A 13456-nucleotide genomic window follows, 5' to 3' on the forward strand; every position below is an offset into this window, starting at 1 on the left:
TATTACATACATATACATATTTTAAATAAACTGATAACTAACAATGAATAAGACATGTAAGATAGAATTTAGAAAAATAAACTAGAAGGTGCTATGCTAGATAATGAACACCAAGACTGATGATTGAACTATAACAAATGAAAACAAGCAATCAGACAGTAGGGGACACAAAAGTGGATGACAAAAAGAGGCCTTAAGAAAGAGGCAGAGTGTCTAATAACAGCAGCGCAAGACTAAGCACTGCAAACCAATTCCAGGAATGGTAACTAAGTGCAGGTTGTGTAAGACAAAGGGTGAAACAGCCATATTGTAAACAAGTGCTCAAAGATTGCACAAACTGAATACAACCTCTGACTTGATCAAGTGGCCTCAGCAGATTACTGGAGTATCTGTAAGAAGCATAACATACCACACACAGCATAATGGTATAACAATAGGGTAGAGCCAGTGTCTGAGAATGACAAAGTGAAAGGTTTAGTACTGATAAAAAAAAACAACAGATTGTCAGATTAGTTGTATAACCATCCTATGTGATGCCAGAGTAGAAAGAAGAAGGAAATATATAAAGGAGATGTACAAAGTGCAAGATTTGAGCATCGAAGGCTGTAGAATTTTCAACCAAAAGTAATATAATGTATGTAGTGATTGGAGTGATTGATACATTATTCAGCCAGCTTGTGTCATATCTCATTGAGGTCAGTGCTCAACAATCTTTCAAACAACTCAGAAAACAGTGCTGCTAGGAGCTGGTCAGATTTTAAGGAAGACTATTCAGTAAAATGACTCGTTAAAGTCAAAATCATCAGGCTAAGGCCTTGGCTCACCTCCTACCAGCCACCCGGTTGTGAAGACAGTTTTTAGAATGACACTAATAATATAAATAATAGCAGTGTCTGTCCATATGTCTAAAGCTAGATATAGAGGTTAGGAAAAACATTGCATGGGAAATTGAACTCAAATCTTTGGCTGAGCAGCTGTGCACACTAACAACTAACACTAAAAACGGCTCAGCTTAACCACCTTGCAGCTATGTTGGGCAGTGGGCCAAGGCAGTTTATTCTTGCATCTCCGTTGGCACCCCCTTTCAGTGGCAATTTCTGCAGTGATTCAGACTAATTTTGGTATGGATAATTCAAAACTGAACAGTTGCCACAGCTGTCATTCCCAATTCTGAAAGAAATTTGATAAAATTTCATTTTAGGATTTATCACCCCTGTAAATAAGATTCTTTCCATAGAAGCATCAGATTTGCAACTTTTTATAACATTTATTTTGCTGCAATTTAAAATGTCATTGGTGAAGTAAAAATTCATCTTCTATCTACTTTCTAACTTTCTATGTCTTACGATTGTTACAACCACACGTAAACTATATACATATATATACGTATATGTAAATGTAAATGTGTGTATAGTTGTATGGTTTATTAGCTTTATTTTACACAAAAAATTCAAAACCTCTTTAATTATGTTTTATAACCTGAAACTGATGAATCATAGAATATAATAATTGGTGATTATTATTAGCATTATTATTAGTGGTATTATTAACAGCTAATATTAGCAGTCTTACAAAACGAGCTGGGATATTTCAAAATATCGCATATCCTAATTATTTGTTCAATATGTTTAGTTCTTAATCATTTTCCTCACTATCGGCATCTTCTGCTACTCCTGCTACAGTTTTGTTTCATTGCATGCATGTGTAAAGCTCTGTGTAAGGCAGCTCTGCCATGATACTGGCACATCAGTTCCCTCGGAACCTGGATTTTGACACTCCCATAGAACAGCTTGTAGAATTTCAGGTGGGGCGATAATTCTGGTATGACACTTTACTGCATACTCATCATTTTCCTTACCCAGTATCCACCGATGTAAAGAAGGAAATTGTGCTTTGGCAATTTGTGTTGTTGACCCTTTCCATATACATGTATGTATTAGCTGCTACATAATTGACACAATGCACATGGTTTTCAGCGATTGAAAGGAGGGACTGACTGGTTTAGACCTAGACACAAACAGCTGGTCTGTTAGTCAGTTGAAGTCTGTACCATTTTCCTGGGTGCTATCTCCTTGGCCATAGAGTCTGCGTGTGTAGGTCTCACAGAGAGATTAAAGTCGCTTTGAAACTTAAATGATTTCCAGAGTCCTTTCATTACCTGCTGAAGGTCGACTTCTGAAATACTCACTCACCTCACAGTGTTTTCTCATAACAAGCTCAATTTTGCTGTTATTTGTCTCTGATGGCATATGTTCTGTGAATCTAGTAGCGATTGCAGACAACTTGAAGCATACACTATTTGAAACAGACCATTCAGGCTCTTTAAAAGTGTTTTCCAGCTTTCTAGACAGTGACTAGTCAATGTTTATTAAGTTAATTTTTTGAGAGTCATGTATGTGAGCTACACAAATCATGTCAAAGCTCAAACAATGAATGCACTTATCTTGTATGTTATTATTTTTTTATTATTCATCTGTGTCAGGTAATAAAACATAACTAATCTGTGTCAGGTTATAAAACATAATTATAGTGTTTTGAATAGTTTTTGTAAAATAAAGCTATTAAACCATACAATTATTTACATACATGTATGTACATATTCATATATACGTGTATATAGTTTACATGTGGGTGTAGCAATAGTACGATATGGAATGTTCGAAAATAGATAGAAGATAAATTTCGACTTCACCAATGACATCCTAAATTACAGCAAAATAATTATGATAAAAAGTTGCAAATCTGACGATTCTATGGAAATAGTTTAATTTACAGGGGAGATAAATCCTAATATATTCTTTTTATCAAATTTATCATAGAAGTGGGAATTGCAGCTGCGGCAACTCTTCAGTTTTGAGCTCTCCATACCAAAATTAGTCTAAATCACTGCAGAAAATGCCACCGAAGTGGGGTGCCAAAGGAACATCATTTCTAGAACTGTTTTGCCTGCTCGGCCCATAGCCTATGTGTAATAATTTTACAAATTCAGCGAGCCAGACTGACAGGGTACCAGTTTTTCTGTAATAAGAGTTCTGGGCCTCCTTCTGCTCTAAGCCATGGTTGGAGGTTTGGAAAAAACGTTGCGTAATAGGTAAGGTTTCATACTGGGTAAAGATTGAAAAGTTGCAACGAAAAAATTATTTTTTACAAATAAATTGCTGCTTTGATAATTTCCCGAGGTAAAGTTTTTAGAATTCAGCCCGTTCATGAAACATCACTGCCAGAGACAGCTAGAGGAAAAGCACAAGGATAGCGACAGCTGAGAAAATTAGGTTTTCACACTGATCAAGAACAGTCCCAGCAATCTTGTACTATGGGTAGAAAATCAGCAAGGAGATGCAAACAAACATTTGTAAAAAATATTTAAAAGAACTGATCAGTTTACACTCTCATACATTTACAAGTAGAACTGCTTGGAGTTTGTATTTGATGGAGAAAAGGCTAATGAAAAGGCTGTACTAATGAACTACCAATACAATCATCCAGGCACCTTGCTTGTAGCTGTGTATATATGCAGGATAAGACAACTTGTGCTTAGAGGCCACTGATGATGGATAGTCAAAGCTGCCATGATTTTTCACAAGCTTTTTAAAAAACGTGTGGTTCTCCTTGCTGTCTGTTACACTTTAATATAACGCTTGCTGTGCTTCCGGAAATGTCAGCAATTATTATACGGTTTAAACAGTAATTAAGATGCTTGTGACATTTTAGTCTCAATTTTAATACATAGTTTATTTGCTTTGATGTCTTAATGGCCTCTTTTCCTGTCAATTTCAAAAATATTTGGTCAAAAAGTATTGAAGTTTTTCCATCATTTGAAATTTTGTTGATTGTTTTTGGTGTTCTGACAGACAAGATGTTTTAAGATTAAAATTAGCAAAACTCAATTCCAGTTACAATGCTCACACAACAAAAAAGTGCTCAGAACTCTCCAAAAATTACATCCATAGTCATGCTAGTTGTTTATAAAAATAGACATACTGTCACGTTATCAATGGATACTCACGTGTTCATACAGTATTTAAAGGAAAACAGTGGGACTAATTCTAATCAAACTATCTTTATAATATTTGAAACTGGCTATAGTGGTGTATCTAAGGATAGGCTTACATTCTAATTTGCATCTAAACACTCATAAGCAAACACAAATAATATGTACGTCAATAAATATGCATAACACCGCAACTTGGCTGCAATAGCCGATGACATCACTGGGGGAAGAACAGGAAGTGCAACGATTGACATCTTTTTGGAGTAAACATTTTCTTCTGAACTTTATCAATGTAATCAAAAATTCTCAATTTTAATCTTGAAACATCCCTGCAGCCAAATCACATAAAACAACATGCAGAAAGTCAAAAGAAGGAAAATATAACGATTATATAACAATTTTTAAAACTTTATGCAATGGACAATTTCAAAATATTGGTTTTAAAAGGTTTATAGGAAGTATCTGCCAAATAATGACATCAATATTAGTTGTACGTCTTACTCAATAAATAGTAAGTAAGAGTTGCAACATTTTCGATGATATCAACATTTTAATCTTTTTATGAAAACGCTTTGATAAATATAATTAGCTCGTGTAATACATTAAACTTTTTTAACAGAGAGCTACATTGTAAATCTTACAAAAAGTGATGGTTTTAAACGTCTGAGAATTTTTTGGTTAACTATATCATAACTATTGTGTCACACATGCAAGAGTACACCACATTTCATCCAACATATATAAAAAGAATTTTATTCTAATTTTTAATTTAAGAGCTTTTAATCAAAAGCTGTAAAGGTTGACTTGCACAAAAGAAATTCGCATTACAGGTGTATAGTATCAAAATATTGACCATGCCTTACTCTGCTGTGTTGTTGGTGGAAAATATGTGTAAATGTAATAGCAAGCTTTTAAAAGCTCTAATTCGAACAGTTAATCGCCGCCGGGTGGAATCAATTTATTTTACTGACGTAGGCTAGTCAAGCAATTTTGGTTATTGTTTTGACAACTGATGTTCTCACGTGAAATTGAAGGCCAATACAAGGCTCAATATAAAAGTTCTCGTAGCATTAGTTTATGACAAACACTTCGGGTTTTGTCAAGAAACCCATATCAAATATAGATGCTCGCTACTTTACAGTTTTGTTTCGGCTTGGTCTAATCATCTAGTCGGTTATCTGATCATGAAACTTGGGGAACTTGAACCATTTTTCGCCTGAGTTTGAGGGCATAGCATATTTAGCTGATTTTAGACTCTTATAAATTCAAGAATATACCAGTGAGACGTATAGATTCTTTTGTGTTTACACACAATTTGTATATTTACACAAGCAAACGAATGAAAATTTTCAGAAGAATAATGTGGGAGATAACTCCGACTGAAAATGACCAAAAATGCTTTTTTAGCGACTATTCAAAAACAATTATTGCTCCTAACATATAATTTTTCTTTGTTTCTGTTATTATTTCTGAATTTCCCCAAGCCTCAGCTATCCAACACTAGTCTCGTCTTCTCTGTAGATGCATCGGGTCAGCGTATAGAAGCCATAAGCCTGCAAGATTAACGTCTTAGTCGAAATACTGCAAAAGTAGAGGTCCAGGTCAACTTGTGGCTTCAACAAAGTCACACATTTTTCTTATGTTTACACCAATTCACATATGCAGATTTTATTAAAACCATCTAAAGTTTGTGTGTCATACTGTAAACCGCTTAAAATTGAGTTTCAAATGCCCTCCAAACACCTTTTTAAATCGCCTTAATTAAATGAGATAATCCCGCTTGTCAAGCTTTAAATTGGCTGATTATTATCCTTTCATTATCAAATTTTCTGTATTCTTTTGGTTTGTGATTGTGATAGTAATGAAGCTTGAATTATTTTATTAACATATATTCCTAAATGTTATCAATTGTTGTAGCTTCAAATGCATATGCTTTGCCTGAGTTGGTAGTAGATGGCGGCGCCACAGCTAATAGAACATGCTCGTGTGGTACCCAGCATATGTCATCTTGCTGTGGCCATGTGAAACTGTTTGTTGAGTCTTTGCACATGAATCTCACATTAACACAAACGTTCTCTTGATCATAGCCAATTGCCATCCCCATATACCACCGACCATCATATATACAGGCCAGATATTGTCCAGGTTGAGGTGTTAAGGTATTGCTGGTAACATGTGAGTCATCAGTCTTCTCAACTTTGTATCTTTGTAGCATACAGTTTTTTCAACAAGTGGTGAAAGTTTTCAAACTTCAATGGCTTTCCTACTGAGTGGCTTGAACCAGTGCTGGTCCCCACAACCAATGACTCGTTGTGTTGATTTGAACCTTGGTTCCAAAATCGCTGCTTAATCTGCGGCTTCATCAGTGGGTACATAAAACACCTCCACCCCAGCAATGTTTTCCCTAGCATACTTGTACAGGTGCTCAGTACTGAACATTCTTTCTTTTCTTGACTTAAAGGTTGACCTGCAACAAAATTCACATTACAGTTATTTGGTATCAAAAGATTCACCATGTCTTACTCTGTTGTGGTGTAGGTGCCAAATGTGTGGAAATGTGATTACAAGCTCTTAAAAGCTCAAAAACGAAAAGCCGCCGTAGATTGGAATTTCTTTATTTCTTGGACGTAGACATGATATTTGGTTATTGTCTTGTCACGTGATGTTCTCATGTGAATTGAAAGGCCAATAAAAAGCTCAATATAAAACTTATCGTAGAACTGGTTTATGACAAACACTTCGGGTTTTACCGAAGACACCGTATCAAATATAGATGCGTGCTACTTTACCGTTTTCTTTTGGTTTGGTCTAATCGGCAAGTAGTAATCTGATTATGTGACCCAATACATCACATACAATTTCTGCAGCACTTTTCGGTTACAATCCAAAGCGTACAATCCGGATGACGCATTTTAGATTGTATACATACATTCCAGAGAACGCTCATCAGATTCATTAAAAAAACCTACCTCAAGTGACTCATGTGAATTATTTCAGTGATGGATCTGGCGCCCAATACAAGAATTACAAGAACTTTGCCAACTTACGTTACCATGAGCTTGATTTCAATCTTACAGCATCTTGGAGCTTCTTTGCCATCTCACATGAAAAAGGTCCGTGAGATGGGATTCGCGGGGTGGTCAAGAGACTGGCCACCCGTCACTCCAAGCAGTTAGTTAAGTCAGGAAAAGAAAGACTGCTCAGTGCTAAACCACTGTGCAAGTATGCTAGAGAAAACATTGCTGGGGCGGAGGTGTTTTATGTACTCACTGAAGAAGTCGCAGAACAAGCAGCGAATTAAAAACCAAGGTTCAAGGCAGCACAACGAGTCATTGGTTTTCAGAACCAGCACTGTTTCAAGCCGCTCAGTAGAACAGCCATTGAAGTTTGCAAACTTTCACCACTGGTTGATGAAAAATGTATGCTACAAGAATACAAAGTTGGGAAGACTGATGACTCACATGTTACCAGCAATACCTTAACACCTCAACCTGGTCAATATCTGGCCTGTATATATGATGGTCGATGGTATATGGGGATGGCAATTATCTATGATCGAGAGAACGTTTGTGTTAATGTGAGATTCATGTGCAAAGGCTCAACAAACAGTTTCACATGGCCACAGCAAGATGACATCTGCTGGGTACCACAAGAGCATGTTCTATTAGCTGTGGCGCCGCCATCTACCACCAACTCAGGCAAAGCATATGCATTTGAAGCTACAACAATTGATAACATTGAGGAATGTAAGTTAAGAAAATATTTTAGGCTCATTACTATCACAATCACAAACCACAATTACACGGCATATTTGAACTTGATAGGATAATATTCTAATAATCAGCCAAGTTAAAGCTTGACAAGGGGGGATAACCTCATTTGATTGAGGCAAGTTTTAAAGGAGTTTGGAGGGCATTTGAAACTCAATTTTCAGCATTTTACAGGCTGAAACACAAACTTTTGATAGTTTTAATGAAATCTGCATATGCTAATTGGTGTAAAACATGAGAAAAATGCGCGACTGTTGAAACCGCAGGTTGACCTTGACCTCTCCTTTTGCAGTAATTCGATAAAGACGTTATTCTTGTATGGCTTCTAGACGCTGACCTGATACATCTACAGAAAAGATGAGACTAGTTTTGGATAGCTGAGGCATGGAGAAATTCAGAAATAATAACAGAAACAAAGGCAAATTATATGATAGGAGGGATAATTGTTTTTGAATAGTCGCTAAAATAGCATTTTCGTTCATTTTTGGTTGAAGTTATCTCCCCCATTGTTTATCCAAAAAATTTCAAACCTATTTGTTTGTGTAAATATAGAGACTTTGTGTAGACACAAAAATCTAGATATTTAACTTGTATATTCTTCAGATCATATGAGTCTAAAGTCAGATACATGTAGATGTGCTATGCCCTCAAACTCGGGCTACAAATGGTCAATGTTCAAATCTTCTTAGCACCTGAACCAATGACCCTAGAATATCAAAATTTGGGATATAAGCGTTTTCAACATGGGCAACAACATATTAAAAAAAATCATCAAAATCTGAGACTATGAGGTTTTTTAGTTAAACTTGGTAAATTATATGCCAAATATATTTTTGCAAAACTCCAATTTTTAAAATAAAGCCAAAACATGTGTGCTTAACTGAAATGGTTGATTTTTACAGTCTCATTTTTATTTAATGAGTTTCCAACATACTTTTAATTTGTCCATGTATGACATTTGAACAAAGATAGCAACAGGGATTCACACAAACATCTATTAACAAGGGGACAAAAAGATTCTTACTTTTACCATATATCTGAAAAATATTAGGAAAACTTGGAAATGTTTATAATACAATAAATTCTTTATACTTCAAAGTTTAGTATGTCATAACTCAAATTATTTTAGAGTGTTTTTTATCATGACCATGTCTAATAGTTGTTGAGATGAATTGTTGAAAAAACGCAACTAGATGCGAAAATTCAATTATTATCACAATTTTCTTATTACACACGCTGTCTGTTGGCATGTAGCAGCCACAAGTAAAAAGGCTTGACCTCAATATTAATTAACATCTATGGAGCCAGGTGCCCTTTTTGAGAACCCGCAAGGTTGGCCTTGGTGTCATGAAAGCAACCAGCATGAAGTTTTGGCCTTAAGTTACCACAGTTCTTAGATGGGTTATTTAAGAGACAGGAGTGGTTTTGAAGTATTTGATGGTGCGATTTATAAGATTTTGAAGCGATGTTGAGGCCTTCACCGTTGGTTTGCACCTTCTTTAAAAACTCCATGTATCAGGAGGGGAGGAGTCTACAAATGCTATAATATAGTTATTTTGATTATACTTCAACATTAGTCATATTGGATGATGTAGCAATGAAAATGTGAGTGAAGCCAAGATTAATTAGTATCATCAGCTTGCATTCAGCTCTGTATTTGGCCAGATCATCAAGCCAGCCCGTAAAACAATGTTACCTAATCAACCTCAGAGCTAACCTTTAGAGCTAATTGTGGTGTACCAATTCATTGCCTATAGTTGCTGGGACAGGCACAAATTTCTGTCTGTTACTCCCTTTATTTTTAGCCCTGCCTAATTTAGGTGCAGGTGACCAATGGACTGAGAAATATGTGTCAGAGTGGTCAAGTTTCAGCTGATTGCCGGGGTTTATCCTGTGGGCCTATAAATACACCTATTTATGAAGCAAGACTAACATTAATCGTCACAGTATTGCTAGATGTGACAGAGATGTTATTTACGGCTGCTGCAGTCAAAGCAAGGCCAATGTTATTACAGCTGCTTATCTAGTATTTTGCAATATTATCACATACTCGTTATATACGCATTAGGTGGCTCTCAGCCTGAAGGGCCAGTTTGTAAGGCAGAGCTAGTTAAAGAGTGGTAGAACACACATGGGAATAATAAAGCCTGCTCTGAAACACTTACTAGAACCAACATGTACATTCAAACATAAAACATTAAAAATACCTATTTTTGTTACGGTATATGCTTGCATGCTATATGCTGACCTTAGAGCAAATCAGATGATGCAGTTTACAGAAAGCTGTTTGGAAAATAGAACTGTCTGGGCCCTAGCTTGTATATTATTAATGTTAGCCGTTTGGCCTTGCTGCTAGAATTTTTAAGATAACACAATAGCAGTTTAAACAAGCGAGAATAAATAAATGCAGGGTTAAATCCAGATATATATATATATATACACGAATCTCAATGTTTGTCTGTCTGTCATTCATTCACCAAATTATAGCGATAAAGCTTTAGCAATGAGAAAATCGCCTTGCAGTATATTGGACTCATGACATTCAGACCACAAGTCTACTAACAAGAGTGACTAACCACAAGGCTAAGCTATTCTTATCACTCCCATCACTCTTACCATATACAGTAAACGCTCCTATAACGTAGGCATATACCTCTTAGAACTAAAGTCTAGACGACATAAATTTCTGTAAAGTTTTTGCTTTCGACTACCAAAAAAATTCCATATTACATGCTAAGTCGAGTAAGTTCTCAACTTTGATTTAAACGTTAGTTTATATTGATTGTTTCATATGCAAGAGAGAAGACCATGTGCATATATCATTATACATATTATGTATATAATTTTTGTAGCAATCTAGTTGGTTGTGACAGATTGTCAGATTTACCGACAAAACAGAGAATAGGGTAATTGTGCAATTTTCATAAATATAAAGGCGATTGATTGGCGCAGGTGTTACAGCGTTAGTCCACCAATGTGAATGTAACGAGTGGGAGTATCATCACTAGTTCTATTTTTTCCTAACCTTGACCTCTGAATACAGATAGGTGATGAGCAGGCAGAACAGCTTTTGTAAAATATTTTGTTGTTTTGTTTCCTTGTAGACATAAAATATTTGTTATTAGTTTTCCTTTGCAGATTACACATTGCTGTTTAGAAAAATTAGTAAATCGTAGTAAATGAACGTCAAAGATGTACGCTCCCCAAGTTATTGTGGAAGTACTGAAAAATGGTAAAAAACAAATGAAGTTGATCAAAAACCGAGAAAAGTTGTCAATGCACCCTAATATTACTGCAGTTACAGTACACCCCACATATTTAAAAAAATTACGTCAAGTTTTTCCTCTTTGTATGCCCGAAAGGTCAGTTTGGAAAGGTCTTTAAATGGGTTGTGCAATTCACATGTATTTTACTGTTCTTATATTGTACAATCAATATATTGTAAACTTCACAGGAAAAGATTATTTATGCTGCAGGAGCTCGTAATGTAGGCCTACTGTATATTCTTTCAACGATTGGAAAAGCCAAAGTTGCACTTCCTATAGGTAGCTAATTGATATTACCTTTGGTGTTTTTTTTTAATCTAATTTTTACCATTATACATTTTTAGTTGGTAGTTTTCAATGGATTTCAATTTTCAATTTCAATTTCAAAGGTCCTGGTACACTCATGTTTCTGGTTTTCCTAAGATTCGATCACTAAATATACATATGACTAACAATATACAGTGTCGTATACGCTTTCACTGTCGTATGCTCATTTATGTGAAATATATGGTCGACTGCGCATTTTCGCGAACTTCCCAGTAATTGCGTAGTAGCCTAATTTTATTATCCGTTGACAACATAACCAATGATATTTAGGACTTTTATGGTATTGACAATGTTGTCCAAAAATTGTTGTATTAAATTAGCATTGAATCACAAGGTAATTTTAAATTTTTGTTTGGAAATTTCCAACCGAAAAAACCAACATTATTGTGTAAGTTTTATGTAAGGACCTTCCGAGATACATGTGAATTGGATTACCTATCATAAGCAGAGTAGGATTAAGTCTGTCATTAAATACGTCATTAATATTAGTTTTAGCACTGGCTCACATTCAATCATCTGTTAAAGTATTCATGATGTTTGTCGTCATTAGTTAGTCTTGCCTAAGGTATGTTATGGTATGCTATTATAAAGCAATTATGCTGTGGTTTTTGTATCTGTTTTTGTCGTTGATGAGTTATGCTAGTAGCATTGTTTTGCTGGAGTCAGTGAGCTATGTATGCTTTAACAGTAAAGGAGAGTATCACAACAGAGCTGAAGATGAGAGGCATTTAGTGAATTTTAGTAGACCAAGATACATAACTTACATTAGACAACAAATAATTACTTATGTTGATGATATTATAGCTAATTCAAATTTACTTTTTTTTTCAATAAACCTACAAAAAATAGCAGCACTGACTCTGATGGTAGTGAAAGTAATATTTTTGTAAGAGTAAGAAATATTCAGGAGGATTGTTTTAGCTTTGTAGTGATTGTACTTTACATCGCTTTATCAATGCACATAAAAGTTATAAAAACAAACTGAAATATTGTTTCCAAGTCTATTTATAAAAGCCTTTTATGAAATTTTTTTCATATCAAATATTCCAGATTTATAGGTTTATACAATTATTGTTATGAAAATGAAATACAGATCAACAACAAACTATAGGGCTCAGCAAACGTTCAGAGTATGACATAGCAGAACAGTAGAACCTCAGCAAATTTACTATTACGCAATCTAGACAGAAACCGGTAGCCACTCCCAAATTGATTCATTATACCAACTACCTAACTGTATATGTAGAAGTAAAAGCATTAGCTCTTGCTACTATGCTTTTGAAATGCACAAAATGCCATTTATTTGCGTTGCAATTAAGTAACTTGGCTATCTATCACAAACAACTCAAGAAAACATGTTTTTCAATTCTTAATGAAATTTTTGCCATAAAATTTGGCCAATATCTTATAATTGAGTTATATAACATCTATTATAGATGCTATATAACCCAATAATAAGATATTGGCCAAATTTTCTGGTACAATAATAATAATACATTAATTACTTATTTGGCTTCAGCTGTTAGCCAAACCTAAAAAAACAGCAACCTATATGGGCTAGGGGCGCTTATCGGATCCAATCATTAGTATTTACAAGTTTGGATTAAACCAAACAATGTTCTTCTGTTTTTTAGGTGTGAGCTGTCATCGCAAACTTGGAGAATGATTAAGCTAGGCTCCTTTTTAACTTCCCACCCTTTCATAAGTTTCATTATCTTTTTAGACAGCCGTTGCCTGTTCAATTAGAACTCCTGGCATTCAAACTGTGGTTCATTGTTCAATTCTCAAATAGGCTCCTATGGATGGCCAGATCTACATCAACCCCTGAAATGTTCTCTTAGCCAATGTTCTCCGCTAATAACTGTTACTTGTTATTGCTATAATAGTTCAAGCAGATTGTGTTGGCAGAAGATTGTTCCATCATACAATAGTTTTCAATTATTATCATGTATGTTTTATTAGGAGTTGCATAATTTCCAATTAGGGATTTTAAATGTTTTTCAATTTGATGAATCCAAACATCTATGTTTAGAATGATTGTGATTAGAAATAATCACTGCCAGAGCAACGAGCTATGGGGATCAGTGAATGTCCAATTTGGC

This window comes from Watersipora subatra, chromosome 11 (genome assembly GCF_963576615.1).
Source record: "Watersipora subatra chromosome 11, tzWatSuba1.1, whole genome shotgun sequence".
Lineage (NCBI taxonomy): Eukaryota > Metazoa > Bryozoa > Gymnolaemata > Cheilostomatida > Watersiporidae > Watersipora > Watersipora subatra.